This window comes from Podarcis liolepis (genome assembly GCF_965112155.1).
Source record: "Podarcis liolepis genome assembly, chromosome: 5".
NCBI classification, from domain to species: domain Eukaryota; kingdom Metazoa; phylum Chordata; class Lepidosauria; order Squamata; family Lacertidae; genus Podarcis; species Podarcis liolepis.
The window spans coordinates 71,820,721-71,845,211 of NC_139556.1; positions in this window are offsets into that span (position 1 = coordinate 71,820,721).

Genomic DNA, 24,491 nt, shown 5'->3' on the forward strand with positions numbered 1-24,491 from the left:
GCAGAGGAATGAATAACAAGGTGTGTCTTGGTGCTGTTGTAACATTTGCTATTTAACTTCTTATATTCACTTGACTTAAAAGGTAAAGGGACCCCTGGCCATTAGGTCCAGTTGCGGCTGACTCTGGGGTTGCAGCACTCATCTCGTTTTATTGGCCGAGGGAGCCGGTGTACAGCTTCTGGGTCATGTGGCCAGCATGACTAAGCCGCTTCTGGCGAACCAGAGCAGTGCACGGAAACACCATTTACTTTCCCGCCGGAGGGGAACTTATTTATCTACTTGCACTTTGACATGCTTTCAAACTGCTAGGTTGGCAGGAGCAGGGACCGAGCAACGGGAGCTCACCCCGCCGCGGGGATTCGAACCGCCGACCTTCTGATCGGCAAGTCCTAGGCTCTGTGGTTTAACCCATAGCGCCACCCACATCCCTCCTTCACTTGACTTAGTGAGGAGCAATTCCACAGCCAAAGGATGCTCATGGCCTTTTTGAATTGTTCTTTGGAAAGGCTATGTCTCTCAATCTTTCAGTATCCCTTGCACCCTATATTTATTTCAGCATTACTCCTTCTCCATTTCCAAAACTTTACTTTGCATTGTGTCATGACATACTTATCCTAAGTATGACAGTGTTTAAGTTTGATGAGCATTCATTTATCAGCAAGAGCTCATTGGACCTTTATAACAACATGAAAATATCCCCCAATATTCTTTTCCCAATATTTATTGGCTATCTAAAATCAATGGGTGTCAAGACTGGGTATGAGTCAACACAAAGGAGGCTTTTGAACATGCTTAGGAATGTTGGGGACTTAAAATATAAGCCATCTGAAAGTCCGAGCTTTTCTTGTCACAGTCTTTCTCCTTCCACTTGCAATGTAATTTTGGGCAATGGGGAAAGGAGGAAAACCAGATGCAGGAAATACCTAGGCAGCTGGTGCCAAGGTGACCTAATTAAAAGCCACACTTAACTTTGTCTTGGGATTTGGCTGACTACAAATTGGAATTAGAACAAGGCTTCACTTACTAGGTACCATGCCAATTCTAAAACTGAGAGTTATTTGCTAGTCTGGCTTGTGTGAATGGAAAGTGCTACCAACTATCTATGGTAAGGAATTATTAAAATGGAAGAAGAAAAAAATATGTCAATTTGGTTTTCTTTCTTTCTTTTTTTTTAAAAAAAGTGGAATAGTATGAGGAGCCAGAAGGTGTCATTTCTGGTCATATGCTGCACCTATAATCAAAAACTAAAAGATAAATGCAGCACAACATGTTTACTGGGCCTGTGTATATTTCTAATAACATATACACATGATTATACTGGCAATGCCTTATAAAATTCCAATTTCCAACTGAAATCCTCTGGGAGAAAGAGAGAAAATGTATCTGTGTTTTTGCCTAGAAAACATAACAGATGCTGTCAACATTAAAAAGGAACACAGACATACATTAAATCCCTTATGTCTTTTTAATGATGCAATTGTGAATTATATTCTTGTTGCATTTGTAATTAGATAGCAAAGCAGATGGTTAAGACTTGTTTTAAAGTAATGTGTAGAGGTTCCCAGCCACTGAAATACTTAGAAACCACATTAATGCCTAATTGATTATTACAGATCAGGACATATTATCACATTTATTTTAAGAATGTGGGTGTGTGGGTGTGTGGACGAATGCAAATTTGTCATGTGCCATATATATTCTTAAATGTCACCTTATGGTCATTAAGACTAATGATGTTTTTCTTCTATCAATACTTCTACTCATGCATTTCAGCATTGTCAGTATCGTCCAAATGTGCAGAAATTAAAGTTGCATCAGTTAGTTCATCCAATCAGATGCCTGGCTTTTTCTGGGATTAAGCTGAATGGAAAGATGTGCAGCACAGTTCTCAGAAGTAAGCTCCATTGTGGATTAAAGGTAAAGGTAAAGGGACCCCTGACCATTAGGTCCAGTCGTGGTCGACTCTGGAGTTGCGGCGTTCATCTCGCTTTATTGGCCGAGGGAGCCGGTGTACAGCTTCCGGGTCATGTGGCCAGCATGACTAAGCCGCTTCTGGCAAACCAGAGGAGCGCACAGAAACACTGTTTATCTCCCCACAGGAGCGGTACCTATTTATCTACTTGCACATTGACATGCTTTCGAACTGTTAGGTTGGCAGGAGCAGGGACTGAGCAACGGGAGCTCACCCCGCCGTGGGGATTTGAACTGCCAACCTTCTGATCAGCAAGCCCTGTGGTTTAACCCACAGCGCCACCCACGTCCATTCAGTATGGATTACTCCCAGGTAAATGCATTGGGTTAGAGTCTGAAGTATGACTTTTATTATCCCACAAACTTTTTTTAAAAAAAGAAGCATATTGAGTACATATGTTGCACATACCTTTCCCCCCCCCCCTCATGTAATGATGAAGACTATGGTATGCTTAGATCATATGATTGCTAGAGGCAGCAGTGTGACCAATGCTATCCTAAATGTATCTACCGTATTGGCCCGAATATAAACCACACTCCCCCCCCCAAAAAAAATTCCGACCGTGAAAAGTTAAAGTACAGCTTATATTCATGACCTTACGCCGCCGGCAAAGCGGTGTGGCTCTCCCCCCCCCCAGAGAGCAGCCCAGGAGTGTGGGGCAATGGTGCGCAGCCAGCCCGCCACTCCCAAGCCTCCCCCGAGCTGCCAAAAAGAAGGGGAGAAGGCCCCTGGCAAAGCGGCATGGCTCCCCCCCAGGAAGCAGCCTGGGAGTGCAAGAGAATGGTACCCGTAGGATTTTCTTCTACATTTGCCATTTACGGGTGTGAGTGCCTGCGGAGTTTGAAGGGAGCAGCTTATATTCGGGTATTGTCTCTCCCCCCCTTGAATTTTAAAGTTGTGGCTTATTTGCGGGTGTGGCTTATATTCAGGCCAATACAGTACTTAGTATTAATCCCATTGTGCTCACATGCACTCCCATTCTAGTCTTAATTGGTTAGATTAGTTGATTAAAAATGTTTAATCAACTCAATTAATATCTCAGCAAAATGTTTTTTTATATTAAAAAATAACCAGTACTCATAAAACTTGTGAATGGCAAGCTACATCTTAAAAGAGGCATTCATCTCTCTTCTCTCACACATAGAATACAATGCATTTCCTAAGGTTATCCTTGCTGCAACATTTATATATCAAATAAAAAGTGAAAGTCTTCTTCCTTCAGAAATGTTGTTCTTGTTGTTTTTCCTTATGGAAGTCAATGAAAATTAACTGATAGTCATCATCTAAAACTATTTTAATTAGCTGGTCAAAGTGTGTTTAATAGGGTTATAACCCTAATTATTGTTATTTACCTACCACAATGGTTTAGAATGAGTTTTAAATGAGCTAAGGAAGTGGTGAGAGGAGGAGTTAACACTGGGCTAGATCCTGTAGCCATTATTTAAATCATAGAATCATAGAGTTGGAAGGGATCCTGAGAATCATCTTCTGCAACCCTCAGCAATTCAGAAATATGCATCTGTCACTTATGGGGATCAAACGTGCAACCTTGGTGTTGTTATCAGCACCACTCTCTAACAAACTGAGCTAAAGCAACTGGCCCAACTGAAAGTTGAAGCTATTTTTGGGAGGGTGGGGGGACATTCTCAAGCAAATGTTTCTGAATGAGTTCCAAAATTCAGGGCTAGTCTACTAATATGAATATTTTGAAACCCTTCCCAATTATGTTGTATTGAGCAAGGAACAAAGAAGGGGTAAGTTGCATTCCACAAAACTGGAGGTTTATAATCCTCAGAAGTTTCAGTCGAGAATAATTTCTTGTAATCTTGAGGTTAGCCCAGAAATGCTTGTTAAATCACCTAAGGAAAATATATGGGCCATACCTAATGAATCCTAAGAGATATAAAGAATGCAGTAGAATGGCATTCCAATCGGTGATCATAGGCTTTTGTACAGATTTGTCAATGTATTTTTTTTCTTGGTATTTTTGTTCTGGCAGTTGGTATTGATGAGGGTTCACACTTGCCCCCCTCTACACATACAATGAATAATAATAATAATAATAATAATAATAATATATTTATACCCAACCCATCTGGCTTAGTTTCCCAGCTACTCTGGGCGGCTCCCAACAGAATATTAAAAACACAATAATGTATGGAAGGGAAGCAGGACAACATTCCTTGGCTCTAGGCTCACTCAGCAGAAGTATGAAAGGTGCTTTTGACCTATGGGCTCCTTCATAAATCAACAGCCTTGAAGAATTGAAGATTGTGTAAAGGAAGGTATTACATGCACTATGTCTATGCATACATATGCTGAACCGAGGGCAGGGACAAAGGTCATCCGAGGTAAACTTGCTTCCCTCTGTACACTCAGTTTATGTGAAATGGGATAATCATTCTGTATATGCATGTGTGGTGGTTTGGGTTCTGCATTGTGCTGCTAGGACTCTGTAAAATATGCAAAGGGTTCTTAATTTTACTTACATTTTGCTGTCTTCATCTTATGTGTACATGTAGAGAGGCAACCACTGAACTGGAATTCAGGGATTAGGTACAGTAATACAAGGAACTACTGAGAGGTGTCATAAAAACAGGATGAAACCACAGAGAAGCAAAGTGAAGAGTTTGAGTTTTTGGACTGAGGTGTTGACCTATGTGGCAGTGACAGGCATCTGAATGAGCCATTTTTGCTCATTGTGAAGAATGTCATGTACTCAGTACTTCCTGATTCCCATCAGTTTTCTCTTCTTGCTGCAGGGGGCCAGAACCAGGACTGGAACGAGCAGCAGGAATTCAATTCATGCTGGTGAACTTTAGGACACAGTGATAGACAAATGACTAAATATACCGCTTGAGAAATTCAACATTTCTTCTTTTAATGAGGCAAAATGACATAGACTCTGCTTGTTTTCTGCAAATCCTGACCTGCCTCAATCTTTGTAATGTCAAAGGGATCAAAGGCATGAGGAAACTGCATGAATAAAATATAATAGCTAATTGTCCTTAGCTGATAGTCTATTCCAGTTATTCAGTACCTTTTTTGACCAACATAGGATTATGTGAATTTGTCTTGGCTTTTGGGTTAGGCTGCCCATGCTCAGACGAGGCCATGGGCTCTGAGGAAGGAGGCATTGGGGTGTGCGAGGTAATTAATCTCAGCACCAACTCTAGATAACCCTACTTCCTCAGAAGCATTAGCACATTAGGAGTCCATCTTGTCACCTTCTCGTTTGCCTTAAAAAGTCATGCAACTATCATCCTCAGAATACAACTACTTCATCCAGGGGACTACAGGAGGTCTACAGAGATTTCATGATATTCTTAACTGGAGGTGTTCAAGAGAATCTTGGACAATCATCAGCAGGTGGGGGATTTATAGAATTGCCTCCTTCAGTCAGAGAAGCGGAAAGCATGGTGCATTGATTCCCATTCCAACTTGACGAGTGCATATTTCTGAGGCTGCAAACCCAAGCCAACTTTCTTAGGAATAAGGCCAATTGAATTGATTAGGATTAACTTCTGAGTGAACATAAGAACAGCTTGCCGGATCAGGGCAATGGTCATCAAGTGCAGGGATCAGGGCAATTGTCATCCCATTCTCCCAGTGGCCAAGAGATACCTACAGGAAACCTGGAAGCAGAGTCTGTTTAGGACTAGGCTGTAAATCCACTCCAATTTATGGTTACCAGATTTTTTTCAATGAATCCAGGGACACTTTTTTTTTTTTTTTTTTTTTGAAGCTGAGTAGCAACAGGGAGTCAGTAGTGCGGATGGTGAAGCAAAAGACCCTGGGCCCAAGCACACATGCATATTGTATAAAGGTGTAAGGCCCTTCTTTTGCACCCTGTGAAACATAAATGCGTAGAGTTTTTTAAAAACTGGGTAAGCAAGTGCCACTCGCCCATGACTCCCTAGCCTCCCCAATTTCCTGCCCGCTTCCCCCTTTGTTTTGAATGAAGGGTTTTGCACCTTGCCTGACAGAGAAACCGCACGCCTTGCTCCCCTCCTGGGCAACCGCCGCCCATCCACAACTCCTGAGCCTCCCCCAATCTGTCAAAACAAAGGGGGAAGGGGGCAGGAGATCTGTACCATTGGACGTCCCCGGTTCCCCTTCGGCAGTGGTGGCAGCAGTGAGCAGCTCCTGAAGCCAGCCAGAGCCAACTGCACTACCAGGCTGGCTCCGGGCTGCTGAGGCTGCCGCTGCCACATTTCCCGGGGACAGATTTGCAAATCTGGGGACATTCCGGGGACGAAATTTGTCCGGGGACAGATTTGCAAATTTGGGGACTGTCCCTGGGAACCGGGGACGTCTGGTAACCCTACGTAAAATTGTATGCATATGGATAGAGAATATCTTCCACAACCAACTGTGGGTTAAACTGTTTCAGTTTTATTTTCTTGGTAGTGTATGGGATGTGATTGCAGATTTGGTAAGAGGGTGGTTGCTGCTGTATTAGAATGTTGCTACATTAGAGCTGCTCTCCAGAGCTACAGTCTCCCCAAGAAGCAGCTTGTGTAACAATTAAAAACTCAAATGAAGTGGAGTGGCAAAAAGAATTAATCATCCTAAACGCATTAAGAACTACTTCACACTGTGTTCGGTATACTCTCATGTTAAATATGCTTACGGCGTGAACACCTTAATGTTTTACTATCCAGTATCCCATGGTTTTTACATGAATGACTCACTGCATTCCCTTCCAATCAAGTTGAAAAAGCACCAGTCAGTCCCAAAGGAAAAGCTGGAGGAAGGAAACACAAAACAAAATAAGCATCAGGCTGCACTTAACCCTTTGAACTCAGAGATATTGATATAGATATCACCTAAAGCCATTACATGTAATGTTGATTAATAATAATAATAATAATAATAATAATAATAATAATAATAATAAACATCACACACCACAGTGTTAACACATCATTCTAGGGTAACTGTACTATTTTGCAAATATCGTTTCCTATACAGGTAGCACTACACTGAGATAAAAGGTTGCAAACTGTGTGGTGTGATTTATGTGCTACATATATACAGTATGTACTTGGAAGATGGCAGGCTTAAAGTATGCATTTTATGTGTGCATGCAGAGAAATAGAGAAATGTGCCATTAGGATGCAGTTCAGGCCACTGATAAAACAAAACTAGAATCTAATGGTCATTATATAGCTGACATGTTTCACTTATTCCCTGGTGCAGATTGGTATAAATTGCTAGATATTATATTCTACAGCATATGTATATGGGTGTGCCCATGCCAGTATATATTTTGGAGCAGTGGTGGCTGGGGTGGAAAGCAAAGAACCCAGGAGTAGGCTGAGCCAGAGCCAATGACAATCAACTAATTCTAGTTTTGCCCCCATTCTCCTCATTGCTGAGTTCTCCAAGGGAAACATTGAGATGAAGAAGAAAGATGGCAGACATTGCCACTCTCCTGAACTGGATGTAAGAAAGAAGTCAGGGTGAAGTCAGACTGAGGTTGGTGAGGCAGTGCCTCCTTTGTCCTAATGGTCCAGCCTCCCCTGGTCTGAAGTGTAAAATGCAGTCAACAGGCTTTCTGTTTCTTCAGGACTCCAGAAACATAGCTAGGCACATATTCTGTTGTAAAATATTACCCAAAGGCTCTCTGGAACATGACATTTGGAACTGCCCATTGACTTGTTCAGACAGAATATCAGCATTTCTGTAATTGTAGAACAATTCTGAAGGATGAATGTGGAGGACTACGTACATGATTCTGTGCAGATGTTTAAAGACTAGACTTTCTGCCATATCAGTTTGCTATTTCCACCAGGTCTTCAAAGCAAAAATAGATCTTGTAAAAGAAAATTTCAGTCTGAGAGCATTCTCAGAACAGTTTGGCTGAACAGCCCTCTTCAGAGCTTCAAACTGTGCGCAGAGTCACTGCACAAAGAGGATCATAACTTGCTTTGCCTTTTAGGATCCCACTTGGCCTCTCTCTCTCTCCCCGTGTGTGTGTGTGTGTGCGCGTGCGCTTGTGCGCGCGCACGCACACAAATAAAGTCAGTCAACTCATGGAAGTTAGTGGAGGGGACAGTGGGTGTGATCCTATCCCCAATCCAAGTGTTGATTCTACAGCAAATCTGTAGGTCTAAAAGGATTCATGCATTTATGCTATGTGTTGGAAACAACTTGCAAATATTTACATGATGTGATGCAGACAATCACATATAGGGCAAGCGAGCCTCAAATTCATGATGGCTAGGAAAGAAAAACTTTAGGAATAGTAGATGTTGTCCGTATTCATTTGATGGCCCAAATCACATGTAACATAAGTGTATGGGCAGAGACTAGGACTGGTTGTGTAAGCATGATTTTTTTCTAAGAATTATCCTTAACATATGGATAGAAAGGTGTTCAGTTTCCATATAGTTCCATGGGTGGTAGATAATTGATGGTGATGATAAAGTGAATTAATTATTTTTGATAATCCGTTTTCATATAATGAAGATAATTTAGATCTAACAAAGATTTTGGCACAACTTTGGATTGAATACTTTCTGTCAAAGTATTTTCCGGCTGCAGCAAAGGATCCCATTTCTTGAATGGATTCATCCTTGACATAAACTTATCCATTTTTTTGTGATAATGTTGGCAAAGATTCTTGTCTCTTTACATATAGTGCAAGTTCTTACTGTGCCTGGAGCTGATCTGAATAATGTAAGAGACTTCAAATACATTCCTGTGATTAATCCTGTCAACTGTAGGTATGGTCTCTAATCATATTTGAGCTACCTATGAGGTATCATGACTTTTTAACCAATGCCAACTGGCAATGTGCAAGGGAAAAAAGCAAATACATAAAATAACAGAGAAATATCTATGCATATAGTCAAAGCATTTGAGAATCTTAGAAAATATATGACATTCTAATTTTTAAATTATAATAGCTCAGCATCATATAATATAGTAACTATATCAAGAGGACTTTTGAGTTTAGATGAGTAACCGGAAGCTGGACTAGAACAAATTAATGTATCCAAATGCTATAAAAATTGGCATAGTGCACACTTAGGAGAATATTTTTAAATATTAATATGAATTAATAAAAAAGCCACAGTGGAAATATTTGGTCAAGGTACAGATAACAAAGAATGTGCTTAAGCAGAAATAGAAGCACTAAATACGTCCTGAGTAAGGGATGCAAATAGTGTGGGCATAATCCCAATATATCATTTAAGATTGATATGTGGTGGTGCCACCACTGTTCACAGAGGGTGGAATCCATACTAAGACAAATTGGCACTATAGTGTTAAAGCAGTATCACACCACTCTAGTTTGCTGCAGGTGCTGAAAGTTGTTGAGAGACCTGTATTCCCTTCACAGGGCTACAATTCCTGGAGCACCCTGAAAGAAGGTGTTCCAGTTAAAGAAGATTGGCAAGTGAAATTAATGGAATCTGCTGAAATGGCCAAAATGACATTGAAATTAAGAGGAAGAGACGACAATGAATTTAAAGAAGATTGGAAGGACTTTATTGAACATATACAGAAGCAATGTACACAGGTTAATACATTAGCAGGGTTTAAAAATACTTGTAATGACATTATGAATGGATAATAAGTAATTTCAATGACTTTTCAATTTAAAATGGACATGCGGTATGATGATAAACTATGAAACCAGCGAAAGAACTAGGGGAGGTAAACTCTTTTCTTTTCTTTTTATGTTTGAATATGTATTGTTGTTGCTTTTATTTTTGTTGTTTTTGGAAAATTAATAAAATAATATTTTCTTTAAAAAAACAATTCCTGGAGCACCCTGGAAAGAGTGATGGATGGTAATTAAGGAAACTTCAGGAATTGTGGCTTTGTTATGGGAACAGGATCTCCTAACAGGACTCAGCACAGTTCCCAGGATTCTCTAGGGGAACCCATGGCTGTTTAAAGCGGCATGATGTTGCCTTAAATATATATGGCAGATGGGGCCTAAGTTAGTTGAATCCCATTAAAATAAATGGGATTTAAGCTAAATCCTTATCAACACATTCTAATGACTCCAATGAGACCTACATTCAATTAATTTAGTCCAAATCCACATCATATTGAATAGAAAGATATCATACTTCGACGGCATTATTAAATCAAGGAAGATAGCAAGGTAGCAACCGGCAGGGGAAGGCAAGTGGCTGTGTTGCTCACCTGACTTCTCAATGCCACACATAGTTTCCAGTACCAAGAAGGGATATGGGGAGCCAGTGGGGTGCTTGGCACAGTGTGGGCACAGCAACAGAGCAAATCTGAGGCTATTGCAGCTGCACCATGCTGAGGTCCCGGCTGCTGTGCCCCTCCCTCCCTCGATAACCAGCAGCAATGCTTGACATTATGAAACCAGGTCAGCAAAACAGGCTTGTCCATACTGCCCTGCTGGCTGCTACTTGTCCCTACCACAAACTTGCACTTCCAGAAAGTGCAGGTCAAATTATGCAAATGTAAACCTTCCATATTTTATTGATACAGCAAAACTGCCAAGTCATTTCGTAAAGTCACAAATTTGGCATTTTGAAAACAAAGGAGTGTATGTGTGTGTGTGTTTTCAAGGAGTCACAATGAACTGACGTTATTTCTGCATGACTAAGACATCCTTCCACTGAAATGGTCTTCTAATGTTCAGCAATTTGTAGATCACAAGGTGCCTAAGTCGGTGCATTAGTCATGTTCCCAGATGTAAATGCCAGGCAAGGTGAATGGCAAGCTTTTGTACGAGAAGTAAGAAAGTCGCAAAAATCCACTCTCTTATTTCTGCATCTACTAAACGTTTTTTATTGCTTTTTCAATTAACAAGGGCTATCAATGTTTTTAAACAAATTGGCATCATAAAATTTATTTGAGAACAACGGGACATCAGGTTTTCTGTAGCTCAGTTATTAATAGGGCTAGACCATACTTTTTAAAAAATGTGCTGACTGGCTAGCTTGGACAAATTCCAACATTTAACAAAGGGGAAATGTTTTTCTGCTTCTTTCATTGTTGTTAAATTTATTAAACTTATTGGCTTATTATTATTATTATTATTATTATTATTATTATTATTATTTCAACATACAAATATTTTGCTTATGTAAGAAACATATAGCAATTAGTTTGCAGAACTGACCTTCAGCTTCTGGTATGGCTAGCTATTATATAGAACCACAACTGCCTCAACCAGCAACACATCTTGAAGTCCTTGTGCCTTTCTGATTGTGTAATATAGAAGATAATAGACAATTTGTCCTTGTAACAAATTGCAGAGAGTTGGCTTTCTTAGTCTGTTGATCCAACAGTTTTATTGCGCCTTAGAGACTAGCAAACATTATTGTGGCATAAGCTTTTGTTGTTACACATTTCAAAAGGTACTTTAGTGGGTTGGTAGGCATAATATTAGCACAGAGAAAAGGAGGAATGAAAATGTTTTTATAAAATGTGTGTGTTCACAGAGAAGGGAAATAAAAGATCAGGCTGAATTCAAATTAAAGGCCAGGTGGAATAGCTCTGTCTTACAGGCCCGACGGAAGTAGGTTAAATCCTGAAGGGCCCTAGTCTCATGGGACAGAGCATTCCACCAGGTCGGAGTCATCACTGAAAAGGCCCTGGCCCTGGTGGAGGATAGCCTGGCTTCCTTAGGGCCCGGGTCCTCTAAACTGTGGTTATTCGTGGACCTCAAGGTCCTCTGCAGGGCATACTAGGAGAGGCGGTCCCGTAAATACGAGGGCCCTAAGCCACAAAGGGCTTTAAAGGTCAAAATCAGCACCTTGAACCTAACCCTATACTCCACCAGGAGCCAATGCAACTGGTAAAGCACTGGGTGAATATGCTCCCATGGCAGGGACCCCGTGAGGAGCCTCGCTGCAGCATTCTGCACCCACTGGAGTTTGTGGGACAGTTTCAAGGGCAGCCCCGCGTAGAGCGAATTACAGTAGTCAAGCCTGGAGGTGACTGTCACATGGATCATTGTGGCCAGATCGGGGCGGGAAAGGTAAGGGACCAACTGCTTAATGCGGCAAAGATGGAAAAATGTCGCCTTAGCTGTTGCTGTAACCTGCGCCTCCATGGAAAGGGAAACATCAAGGATTACACCCAAGCTCTTAACGGAAGGCACTGGCACTAATTGGGCCCCCACAAGAGAAGGGAGTTGGCCCCCATGCCATCCAGACCCAACCAGAGGACCTCTGTCTTCAAAGGATTTAGTTTCAATCGGCTCCCACGAAACCACCCAGCCACAGCCTCCGAGCATCTGGTCATCGTGTCCGGGGCCGAGTCAGTGTGGCCATCCATCAGCAGATAGAGCTGAGTGTCATCAGCATATTGGTGACAGCCCAGCCCAAAGCTCCGGATAATCTGGGCAAAGGGGGGTGCATAAAGATGTTAAAAAGCATCGGGGAGAGGATTGCGCCCTGCGGCACTCCACACACCAAGGAATGGCGTGATGACATCTCCCTCCCTAGCGCCACCCTCTGTCCCCAACCAGAGATAAAAGAGCACAGCCATTGTCAGGCTGTGCCCTGTATCCCCACGTCAGTGAGGCAGTCATCCAGAAGATCATGATGAACCATATCAAAGGCTGCTGACAGATCTAAGAGAATCAGCAGTCCCGACCTGCCTTGATCCATTTGGGCGACCAGAGCCAACTTGGTCCAGAAACTGGGACAGAAACTGGACTGAAATGGATCTAATGCTGATGTTTCCTCTAGAAACATCTTAATGCCTAAAGGAGGACTTCACTCTCAACTTGTAGTAATCAAAAAATAAATGGTGGATATAACTTGGTTGGCAGTCATGGAGAGACAGGGTCACTTTGGGTCTTAGCCCAACGGGGGTTATGCATAGTGCTTAAACATTCCTACTCCTCTTTTGGCTCTCCTTTACACTTTTGTAGATAGCAATATTTTCCTTTCTTTTCTTTTTTAAAAAAGAATACCTTACATTCTATACATCCTTCATAAGTTAACTTTCCAGTTTGTATAAGCAAACAACAAGTAGAACTTCATTTGCTCAAAGTGTTCGCCTATTCCAAATTCTGAGCTGTTCACAATGTCATGTGTCAGGATGTGAGATATTGCATTGCTGTTCCCTGGGAGGTCTCAAATTACCAGAAGGACAGAAGGAAAGAATCCAAACGACATACTAAGAGGTTCAGTATGAACCCTCATTTCATAAAGAAAAAGAATGAAACCGGAAACAGTAATAGCTTTCCTTCTTAAATTAATATTTCTCCCTATGTATATTCATTGTAATTTTTCCAGAGGTATTAATGAAACCCTTAAAAACTAATTGTAATTATTTCCCCTTATTCCCATTATAAAAGCAGGTGGCTAGGATAAGGAATTGAATGTCTTGGAGGAAAGGGGGAAAAATTACAGTCCAAGTGTCAGTATGGCAAGCGCTATTAATACTAGATAGATTTATTTGTGTAAATTATTTAACTCTTACCCAGGCCTATAGCTTTTTAAGGTGACTGTCTCAGATCAACTAAAGATGTTGGGAAATGAGCCATTCATTGTGATGGACATGATTACTTTCCTTTTATCTCTATGTCCCATAATTTAACGTCCCCTGCCTCTCCTTCTCTTAACCTTGACACCCACCAGCTGTCATAAGATGGAGCTATGTGTAGGGAAAATAAATTAGTGACTGGAGTTCAGGTATGATGACCACACTACAGTTTAAGACAGTCAAAGGTCTGTGATAAATGCCACTATACTCTCCAGTTTATCATTGTCACCGTTGATTTGATATGTCAATAATTCATGTCCTATGAGAAATAAATAGAAGCAGCTTCATTTGAAAAGGGTTCATTCTGTATCTATAGAAGCCACTCACTACATTTTAATCTAATCTTATATCTGTAGCTCTTATCTATGTCTATTACAAGAAGCCTCTTCAAATTGTAGTATATCCAAATGTAGGATATGGTCCACCCTTTCTTTTATTTGGTATGCTTCCAAACATGTGCACGTGTCTAATGGTACAGTTTGTGCTATGCGCTTTGCTGAGGAGCATCTGAATTGGCAGTTGCATGATAGGCACTGGTAGAAACCCTTCTGAGCATCTCCACTGCATTACTTGGTCTGCCCACTGTGTCTCGCATAGTTGAATATTCCAGACAAAACATTGTACAGTAGCATTATCCTTTTATAAATCTATTTATCATGCTAACTGAGCAAAAGTAGAAACCTGGGGATCTAGCTGAAGGAACTAATGAGGCTAAGTGACACTAGTAAAAGCAGCAAGCATTTGGGTTCCTAGAGTAGTGGAATTGTGTTCATGTTGTTTTAATATGTCTCCAGACAACATTTATAGTTTTGGATTAAATCCTAAAAAGTTGCATGTGGTGTTTGGATAGTTATTTTATCACTTGTTACTATTGTGTAATTACACCAAGCTGAGTTGTACTCTCTCAAGGGTAAATTGAAATATGAGGCTCTGTGCATGCATAATGCTCTCTAGGGAGTCGCAGGTTCAAACCCCAAACCAATGAAATGCAATGTAGAAGTCCATGGTTTCACTTGTTTGCATAACAAGGATGGTTTTCTTTTAAAGCAGGCATACTGGAGAACTTATTTTCCCTCAGGGAAATGTGAGAGTAAACTACAGGTATACTTCCCATGGGAAGAAAGGAGTCACATGTCTCCAGAATTCCTGGCTTTAAAACAATCAGGATACTTCAGAAGAGGGAAGCTTTTGTTCTAATTTGGGGGACAGCACTTGTTGACAATGCCTAAGATTCCAAAGCGCTTACTATATATAGAATTGAGACATTATGAGACATTACTCTCCATACAAACAAGTCAGAATCTGGCTATCCTCCTTCAAACAAAAGGTCCCACACACATGACAATCCATTTACGTGGACAGGCGGAGTCCCCAGATCCTGAGCAGTCCCCCCCCCCCGTCATGTGAAATAACGACTCAAGACAACGTGCTATGGGATTAAATTGGCCACAACTTTATTAAATTTCAAATGTGGGTAGACCTTGGCTCAGGCATTGGGCGTTCACCCTCCCCAGTCCCCAGCCGGGGACCTAGGGAGCATCAGGGTTATCCAGTGTTTGTGTGGGGGATGGGCCGGCTCTGGAGAACATATGTTCAAGCAGAGATAGCCGCCCCCGCAGGGGAGAGCAATGACGACCTTTTGGCGTACGGTCAAAGCCTCCCTACAGAAACCCCGTTAACGGGGAACCCTGGTATCGCCACTGCAAAGAGGAAGATGGACAAAAGGATTCCGCCCACGGCCTGATACCACCAAAATTGTGACGCTTTGCTACGGGAAAGGCGAAACCTGCCAATGCAGGGAAATTCCTTTCCGGCCCTTTAACAGCGACCTTAACGTAGCAGCGCCTGCATACCTGTGAAGGAAATGTTAACCTGCAAAACCTGTGAAGAAAAGTTAACCTGCAAAATAAGACATTAACTGAGGATGGGTAGGGTGGGAGAAGCTCTGGAGCCAAGTGAGTATTCCCAGGTAAGATCCTCCCTCTATTGTGTGGGCAGGTAGTCCCTCCCCTACCTGGCCTGGTCTCCTCGACAACGCTTTCCCCAGGTGGGATTGGACAACTGACTGGGGTAGGTGGAGACCTCCAGGTATCCCACCTGGGGGAAGGCAAAGCCAAGCCTATGCTGATGGAGCCACTCCAGATCCAGGGGCTGCGTGCGTCCATGCAAAGGGCGCCCCTGGTTTTATACGGGGAGCGGTCATTATCAAATGATTAGTTTCTAATGGAGCCTATCGTCTTGGAATTAACCTGTACTTAACTGAGACTAAATTGGACTTCCTTTGGCATAAGCATGCAAAAAATCTTAAGAAGAAGCCTCCTGGATCAGAACAAACATCCACTTAGTTTAGAATACTATTCACACAGCGGTCAGCCCAATGCCTACGAGAAGCCCACAAGAAAGATATGATATGAATAGTTCACAAGCAAGTGGTATTCAAAGGTATTCAGAAGCCTGAAATGAGGCCTCAGAGGAGTTTGAAACATATCATGGGGAGCCTCAATCTGAAAGAAAATCAAAAGACATTCTGGTTTTTAATCAGACATGAATGCCAATAAAAACACATTGTAGCCGTCAAAAATCTCAGGAACTGTTACTTGACAACAACATTCTTCAAATTAAATAATCCTAGTTTATTTTATGTTTCCTATATCTCCCACTAAACTGGCGTGACTATTATTATTTCCATCTTGAGAGCATTACATTAAAACTAATTTGATTTTGTGGTTATAAACATCCATTTTGACTCACTGATTAATCTCACTGGAGCTTTTTCTTCTTCCTGGAGTTGTCATTTATTTACCCATATCACAAATTAATACATATGTTGCAGCAAGTTTTGGAATGCTTCCGTGAATATATGCTTGTTCAATTAATATGCATTCAAAAAATATTCCCTTTGAATGTCACATCCTACTTCCTTGTTAGCACTAAGCAGCAAGTGTTGCTGGGTGGGTATGGGGGAGCAAATTGTAGTTCCTGGCTGCCACCGCAAGCATGATCAAGGCAGGCTGATGCTTGGGAATAAGAAAGAAAGCTGATTCCCAGTTATTTCTGAATGAAAAAGTCACTCTGAAATCCCTGCAACAACTCTGTTAATATATTATATTTATCATGGATTAATAGCCTGACTTGGTATAAGATTGCTTTCTATTGCACCATGCAATAGTTTTTTTCACTCACCTCAGTCACTTTCCTTCTCAACACTACAATCTGCTATGGAAGAAAGGGGGGGGGGTTGGAAAGTATCCATATCTCTTTTCCCCTCCTGCAAAGTTAATTGCAGCCTCAGGAGGTAATCTATTTCAAGAAAGACATGGGGAAAATATGCTCACCACCCAAGCCCAGAGTGCTATTTCCGCAATTTAAAAACCAGTTGCACTTTTTGAAACCACAACAAAAAAGGAAAGATTATGGGCTCTCCCTACCATGTTGTATAAGCAGACCCTTAGCTTTTATAATATTTCCTTCTTCCAAGTGCTGATTGATGTTATTTTACCCTCCACACCCATGACTGCTGCTTCATGCTTCATCCTGGATTAGCCATACTGGTGAACCCAATCAGGAATATTTAAGTGTACATACTTGATCTTAGAGAAAAGAGCAAAAAGAAGCCCCATTCCATGCACCAAAAGCACAGGAAGTTGTGGCCCATAGAGGTTTTTTTGCCCAGTATCTTCTCCATGTGATGGACTCATGGGGAAAAGCTATCCCATGAGCCCTTGCAGCAGAAGGGAAGGGAAACCCTGTATAAGGCTGATTCCCCTGGAGCTCACAGCCATTTTGCTTTGAGAGCTTCCTGCCTGCCCTCAGGTTAGAGCCTTCAGTGAGCAATGTTGGGTCACTGGTTGAAAGGGCCAGAAAGGATTCCCCCCCCCTCAACCAGATTGGCACTTGGTTGGGGGTTTTTCCACCTTTCTTTGAGTGAAATTATGGCTCTCCTTTGTTAGGCGAAGAACGTTGTTTGTATGAGGACCAAAATGGCATTGGTCAGGATCGACATAGTATAGGGGGGTCCCCATAAGTGGTCTGAGCGGAGGATTGACCATGGCAAACCTAAGTTTGGGTTCGGTATCTGTCTGGTTGGAATCTGCACCCTGGTCCCCAAGTGAGACCTTGCTTGCACCAGAGCAAGGTTCAACACTGGCTGACTCCCATTGTACAGGTTTGGAGTGATCCAAATCCAGCAGATCTATTGCTTGTGGAATGATGAGCTGATCCTGGGACCCAATGCTGTGCCAACCCTTGCCCTGCCTGCTGCTGTCAGTAAAGATTTGGCCTGAATTTATCCCATCACCATCGTACAGTCTGGTTATTTTGCTGCTCTCCTAGGTCACATAATGCGTCTGCCTGGGCAAAAGTACAGGAAGGCATCACAGTGTTACCTAGCCATTCTGGTTTGTCTATATAATGATGTCAGTGAGGATGAAGGGGGGAAACTGAGAGCTGAGGGCAAGTATGACCAATGTAAGAGAACAAAAGAACATTTGTACACTATAAAAATTGTTGAACACTTTTTGAAAAGAGGAGGCATTTTGCTGCACTGCTGGAAAAAAGGAAAGAAATCCATGAGAAACTGGGAGCAGTTTCAACTTTAATTTACATAGGATAAGAGCAGAAATATCCCTTTGCACATTTGCTGAAGCATAATGAGTCCTGCTCTCACAATATTTAAAATACACACTGTTACTTAAGATAGAGCCCATCACAATTCCCATCTTATCCCATTCTGTTGGCTCCATTTCCTCTTGAATGTTTCATATTGATCAGCCCTGTCTCTTATTCTGGGACGTCTGCCAAACACCACACACCAGCTATTATGTGATTAGATATATTGTGTCTATAATAGGAGGGAAATATCTTTTCTGCCACCATTATACCCCAGCATCCAAGTTTTAAGGCTGTTTTACATTTCCTAGCCTGGGGCTGAATCACCCTGTCTTACGGCAGACCACAGGGCAAGTAGCCAAAGCAGGCAGCAGGCTCTGGTGTTTCATGTTGCTGAGTTTGCGAGGATGCCTTGAGGGATGGGGAAGGGGGGAAAGTGGAGAGGGGAAGGGAGCCATTACACATCTAGAGTTTCAGGAGGCGTGCTGCCTGGGAAATAACTGCTTCTTGATGTTATGTTAACCCATTCTTCCCTTTGAAGAAGTCATGCTGCTGGGCTGCTAGTAGATCATCTTTCTGTTTAACTGGGATCCAGCATGCTTTAATCAATAGTGTTGGGAAAGGTTTGGAGAGAGATGGAGGGAAAGGGAGGGTATTAGGTGAATGATGATCTCTCAACTTAACCTACCACACCGTGAGGATAAAATGGAGTAACTTTCTATTTGGAAAATGAGAGCCAGAGCTACTTTGGAAGGTGAGTAAGATACCAATGTGATAACCATCCTCTGAGGGTGGGAGAAGTGTGCAGTTCTTAGGCTTATGCTTGCTTGTTCTCATATTTCATTGTTGCAGCTGAATCGAACCTTTCTTTAATTTCAGGAATCCCATCACAATTTACACAACAGCATTCTTCTTGTTATCGCAAATGCATAGCTCCTCTGGTGTTCCCCCAAGTATGGACTTAGAGACGATTCACAGACTACATTTCCATCCATCTGATCATTGTTATGAACAGTTCCCAGGCCTATATCCTTCTGAAAATATAATGTGTAAATGCGGTACACACGTCTTCCTGTTCCATTATAAGCCTTTTGATCAACCCTTGGACTGCATTGCTTGGGAAGGAAACAATCATGTGGATTTTTCCTTCTCTTGGTAGTCATGCATGGGAATCATTTAACACTGCCACTGATCTCTTGATTAGACAATATAATCAGGGTTACGTTTTCTAATAATGTTATTTATTCTTCTCCAGTTGCACAGGAGGAAATGTGCCACAGCTATGGTCAGAACAATGGCACAATTGAAGCATATGCCAGGGAACTTTGTGTGAAGAACTCATTGTTAGAAAAGGATCCTCTACATATAAAACATTCAAGTGCATCCACATTTACTTGGACTCTTCTGCTCACTTTTATGTCCTATAGATGTGGATGTAGAAACATACGGAAATGTCTTCATTTCCCATGTGATGCATTTCAAAGTTTTTAGGAGTCTGGTGGGAGAAGCAGGTTTGGATGACTGTGTCTGTAGCTACATATGTGATTTCCTCTGCTCATGAGGCGTGGTCTAATGTGAAGGATTCCCAGACAGAAATGATAGCTGAATGTTCAGGATAAGAGAGTGAGAGAAAGTGATCAAAAACAGCATGAGACTGAGAGTAGAAAAACAGCTGATGGAGTTTGAAGTTGACAAATGTATGGAGAAGGGTGGAAGAGGAAAAAGGGATATGGGCAGCTGTATGAGTACTTTAGTTGACATAACTTAAGAGTATATATACCGTATGTTTCGCTCTATAAGACGCACCAGACCATAAGACGCACCTAGTTTTTGGAGGAGGAAAACAACAACAAAAAAATATTCTGAATCTCAGAAGCCAGAACAACAAGAGGGATCGCTGCACAGCGAAAGCAGCGATCCCTCTTGCTGTTCTGGCTTCTAGCATAGCTACGCAGCCTGCATTCACTCCATAAGACACACACACATTTCCCCTTACTTTTTAGGAGGGGAAAAAGTGAGTCTTATAGAGCAAAAAATACGGTAACTCAGGATGCAACATGGAGTTTACCTGTCATGAGTCACAAATCCTGTACTTGCAGTTTAGAACCAACCGTCTATAACTGGGCTCTTCCTCCATCAGCCTGGTAGAATTCACCAAACTGTCAAGACTGAGATGTTCAAGTCCTGAGTGGAACTTGCAGCCAATGGGAAATGCTTTGAAGAAGCATCTAGTTTAAAAATATTGGCTCCATTCCACATGCCTAGAAAGGAGATGTTAATATCCTTGCCAATGTACTGAATCACTCTGCTGGCCCATATGCTCAGGTATTTTAAGACTTGGATAGCTTTAATTTTAATTAAAATCTGTGACATGCAGCTGCTGGTTCCATACTATATTTAGGACTGTGTTTCCTAAACTTAATAAAATACTGGCTCTCTCTTTCCTGAAATGGGATCCACTCATATAATTTTCTTTTCTTTTTTAATTTAAGGATCATTTCCGTGATGATTGCCATTATGGGATTAGGGATCAAGAAGAATTCATTTGTTCCACTTTTTGCAGCAGACCAACCAACCCTATCTGATGCTCTAGAGGTTGCATGTGGATCAGAACACAAATCACAGTACGATTATGCACCTCCCTGGATTCCTAGTGCAGTTTTTGTGTGAAAAGATGTGCACTGGGGGGAAAGTGCACATTTTATGGATGAATGCACTGAAAAACATAGGAAAGTGTGCACTTTACATTTATAAGTGCACATCTTGTGAACAAAATACACACAGCTTTAAAAATCTACTCATGAATCAAGAAGACAAAAAATTTAAAAAAAAGGAATGGGAAATGTTTATAATGTATATACAAAATCATTGCAAGCAGGTCAAAACATTAGCAGGATTTTAAATACACTTGTAATGTAACAGAACATATAAATAACTTAGGAAGATGAAAAAAAGGGAGAAGTATTGATACTCAGTTGAAAATAGAATCAAAAGGACCTATGGAAGGGATGGGGGGGGGGGAGTCAGGATATTCAGAGTAATCTCGATATTTGGATTTTGATTTTTTTTTTTGTATGTTTGGATTTTTGAAAATCAATAAAATAGATATTTCACACACACACACACCATTCAAACAGTCCTGTGATTAAGTGAGATGGGAAAATAATGGAATTAACTGCTCAGGCCATTTCATTCTAATTTCCTAGGGACATCTAGTCCAATCTCCAGCCATGCAAAAATCAGAGCTAAAGAACCTCTGAGAGATGGCCATCTAACCTCTGTTTCAAAACCTCAAACAAAGGCGAGTCCATCATCTTCCAGGACAGTCTGTTCCATTGTCAAGCAGTTATCACTGTAAAAAAAAAAAAAAAGTTTTTCCTAATGTTTAGGTGGAATCTCATTTTTTGCAATTTGAATGCATTGGTTTGGATCCGATCCCCTGGAGCAACAGAAAACAAGCTTGCTCCCACCTTCCATGTGACAGTCCTTCAGATATTTGAAGATGGCCGTCATATCATATCCACATGCACATTCTATAAAACGACCATTGTCAGGGGTTCAGGAGCAGAGGCGAGGGCAAGGGAGGAAACAGAGCGAGGGGGAGGAGTCCGAAGAAAAGATGAGTGATGACGACGACCCGAGATCTCCGAGTCTTTCCAGTGAATCAGAAGATTCACAGAAAGGAGCGCCAGTGGCCAGAGCAAGGGGGGAGCCCAGGGGGACACCCCAGGAAGAAGGGGCCAGAGGGGGTTCAGAGGGCAGCAGTTGGAAAGCGGGGCCAGCGTCCCCAACAGAGCGCAGTGGAGAGGAAGGGCGTCAGGTATCGAGCTCTGGCAGCTCGCAGCAGGGGGGAGGGTATGAGTCAGGAGTGGCCACACCTCCATCGGGGAGCGAAGAAACGGTCAAGCGGAAAGTGGAAGGTTGGGCGCGCGCGCCAAGTTCAAATGCACAGGAAGGCGGCCCGGAAAGGGAGCCAGGTCCTAAAGCCCGACGCAAGGAGACAGGAGGGTCCGGGGGGTCAGCGTCAGAAGAGTCCAGGAAGGAAGAGACCACGGGGGGCAGAGGGACCCAGAGAAGAACGGTCAGGCGGAAAAGGTGGAGTAAGGTGAGGGTATTAAGTTGGTGTACAAGGGGCGGAGACTCAGACGGAGCTTCGCCGGTCTAGCTTATAAGACGTAGAGCTGCACGCGGCAGCTTGGAAATGGAAACTGTAACTCAATAAAGACTTTTATAAAGTGAACGCTGGCTAGCGTGATCCTCTGGGAGCTAGGATCTGGGAGCAGCTCTGACAACCATATTCCCATTCAGTCTAATACAGCAGTATTGCATTCTTCTCACATGAGTACAAAATCCTAGATGGCTATGAAGACAAATGATTGTGTATTCTGGGAAAAGGAATACATACAGAATAATTGAAGTTGGAAACTCCCGGGGCAGTATATTAATTTGTAAGGCAAATTCCAAACTATCATTAAAGTTATTAGACTAATTGTAGGATGTCTAGAAATCCACGAAGCTGGATCACCCGCTTTTTTGTATAGACCCTTTTGATCACCTCCCCCACACACCTGAATGGGGAATGGCTACAGTTCAGCTTGTAATGCCCAGTAATTTTACGGTTGTTAAATGAATGTTGCCTAGAGTAATGCAGCACCAAAAATAATATAGGAAAATTGTGATATTGGCAGGATGGGAAAGACAATAAAGTGGTCTCACCTCTAAAAAAAACTTTCTACCCACAGGTTGGCAGGTATTTCACTCCAACATGCTAGTAAAACTGGGCATTTAATAAAGTACTAATTAAAGTAAATACTGTAAAAGCATTAACCTCCATAAGGTGTTTAAATTGAATTCCTAGGTACTTTGGCTCTTTTCCAGTTTTAAATAAGTTCCGATCTAACTGTATCACATCACCCATTCAAAAGGTCTGATTTTAGTTTATGGAATATTCCCGTTAATAATGATACCTTAGACATCCATTAAGTCTGGGACATTAATTTTATGGAAAACTTCCAATACAACTCCATTAGAATTTTTTTAAAAGTTAAATTAGCAATATAGGCTTTTAACAAATGTCATAAATAGCTATATTTAATGGAAGATTACCCAAATTAAAACCAGACCAAAATAGAAAATACAGCTCCCTCTGTTTAAGTCATGACCTTCAGAATCCATTTAGAACTTACAGCCTAAATGAAACAATGAGTGATTAAACGTCCTGTTGTTTAACTGTTGGCCGATTTCAGATAATCTGGAGTGGTCTTTGGGCAACTGAATTTTACATTTTGTTCTATCTCTCTGGGAAATTAGAATCCACAAAACTGAACACAGCCTGTCGCCCATGCATTGTTTAGCCCTTTTCTCCCACTCCTTGGTATTTATAGATTCAGGATGCTTCCACTCTTGATATCTTCTGGGTAGGATTCAGTCAAACACTGGCAAATTCAGACTGTGCAAATTAAAGTGGTTTGATGGTCTTTGGTTAACAAACCTGTTCCCCCACCCCTATCCCAAAATCTGACTTTTTGCAGTAAGGAAGGTGATGGTACTCAATGGGGTAACTGTGCCCCTGAAGGACCGGGCGTGCAGCCTGGGAGTCATTTTGGACTCACAGCTGTCCATGGAGTTGTAGGTCAATTTTGTGCCCAGGGCAGCTGTCTTCCAGCTCCATCTGGTACGCAGGCTGAGACTCTACCTACCCGCAGACTGTCTCGCCACAGTGGTGCATGCTCTGGTTATCTCCCACATAGACTACTGCAATGCGCTCTACATGAGGCTACCTTTGAAGGTGACTTGGAAACTGCAATTAATCCAGAATGTGGCAGCTAGACTGGTGACTGGGAGCAGCCACCAAGACCATATAGCACTGGTCCTGAGAGACCTACATTGGCTCCCAATATGTTTCTGTACACAATTCAAAGTGTTGGTGCTGAGCTTTAAAGCCCTAAATGGCCTCGGCCCAGTATAACTGAAGGAATATTTCCACCCCCATCATTCTGCCCAGACACTGAGGTCCAGTTCTGAAGGCCTTTTGGCAGTTCCCTCCCTGTGAGAAGTGAGATGACAGGGAACCAGGTAGAGGGCCTTCTCGGTAGTGGAACCCGCCCTGTGGAACACCCTCCCATCAGATGTCAAGGGAATAAAGACATCTGAAGGCAGCCCTGTTTAGGGAAGCTTTTAATGTTTAATGCTGTATTGTGTTTTTAATATTATGTTGGGAGCCACCCAGAGTGGCTGGGGAAGCCCAGCCAGATGGGCAGGGTATAAATAATAAATTGTTGTTGTTGTTGTTGTTGTTGTTAAATGCATTGAAAGTATGGGGACAATTGCTTGAGGCAGCATGACAAAGGCTCTTTGCAAATAAATCCAAATGAATGCCCAGTAAGCTGCCAGTGTTGTATAAATTTTGTCC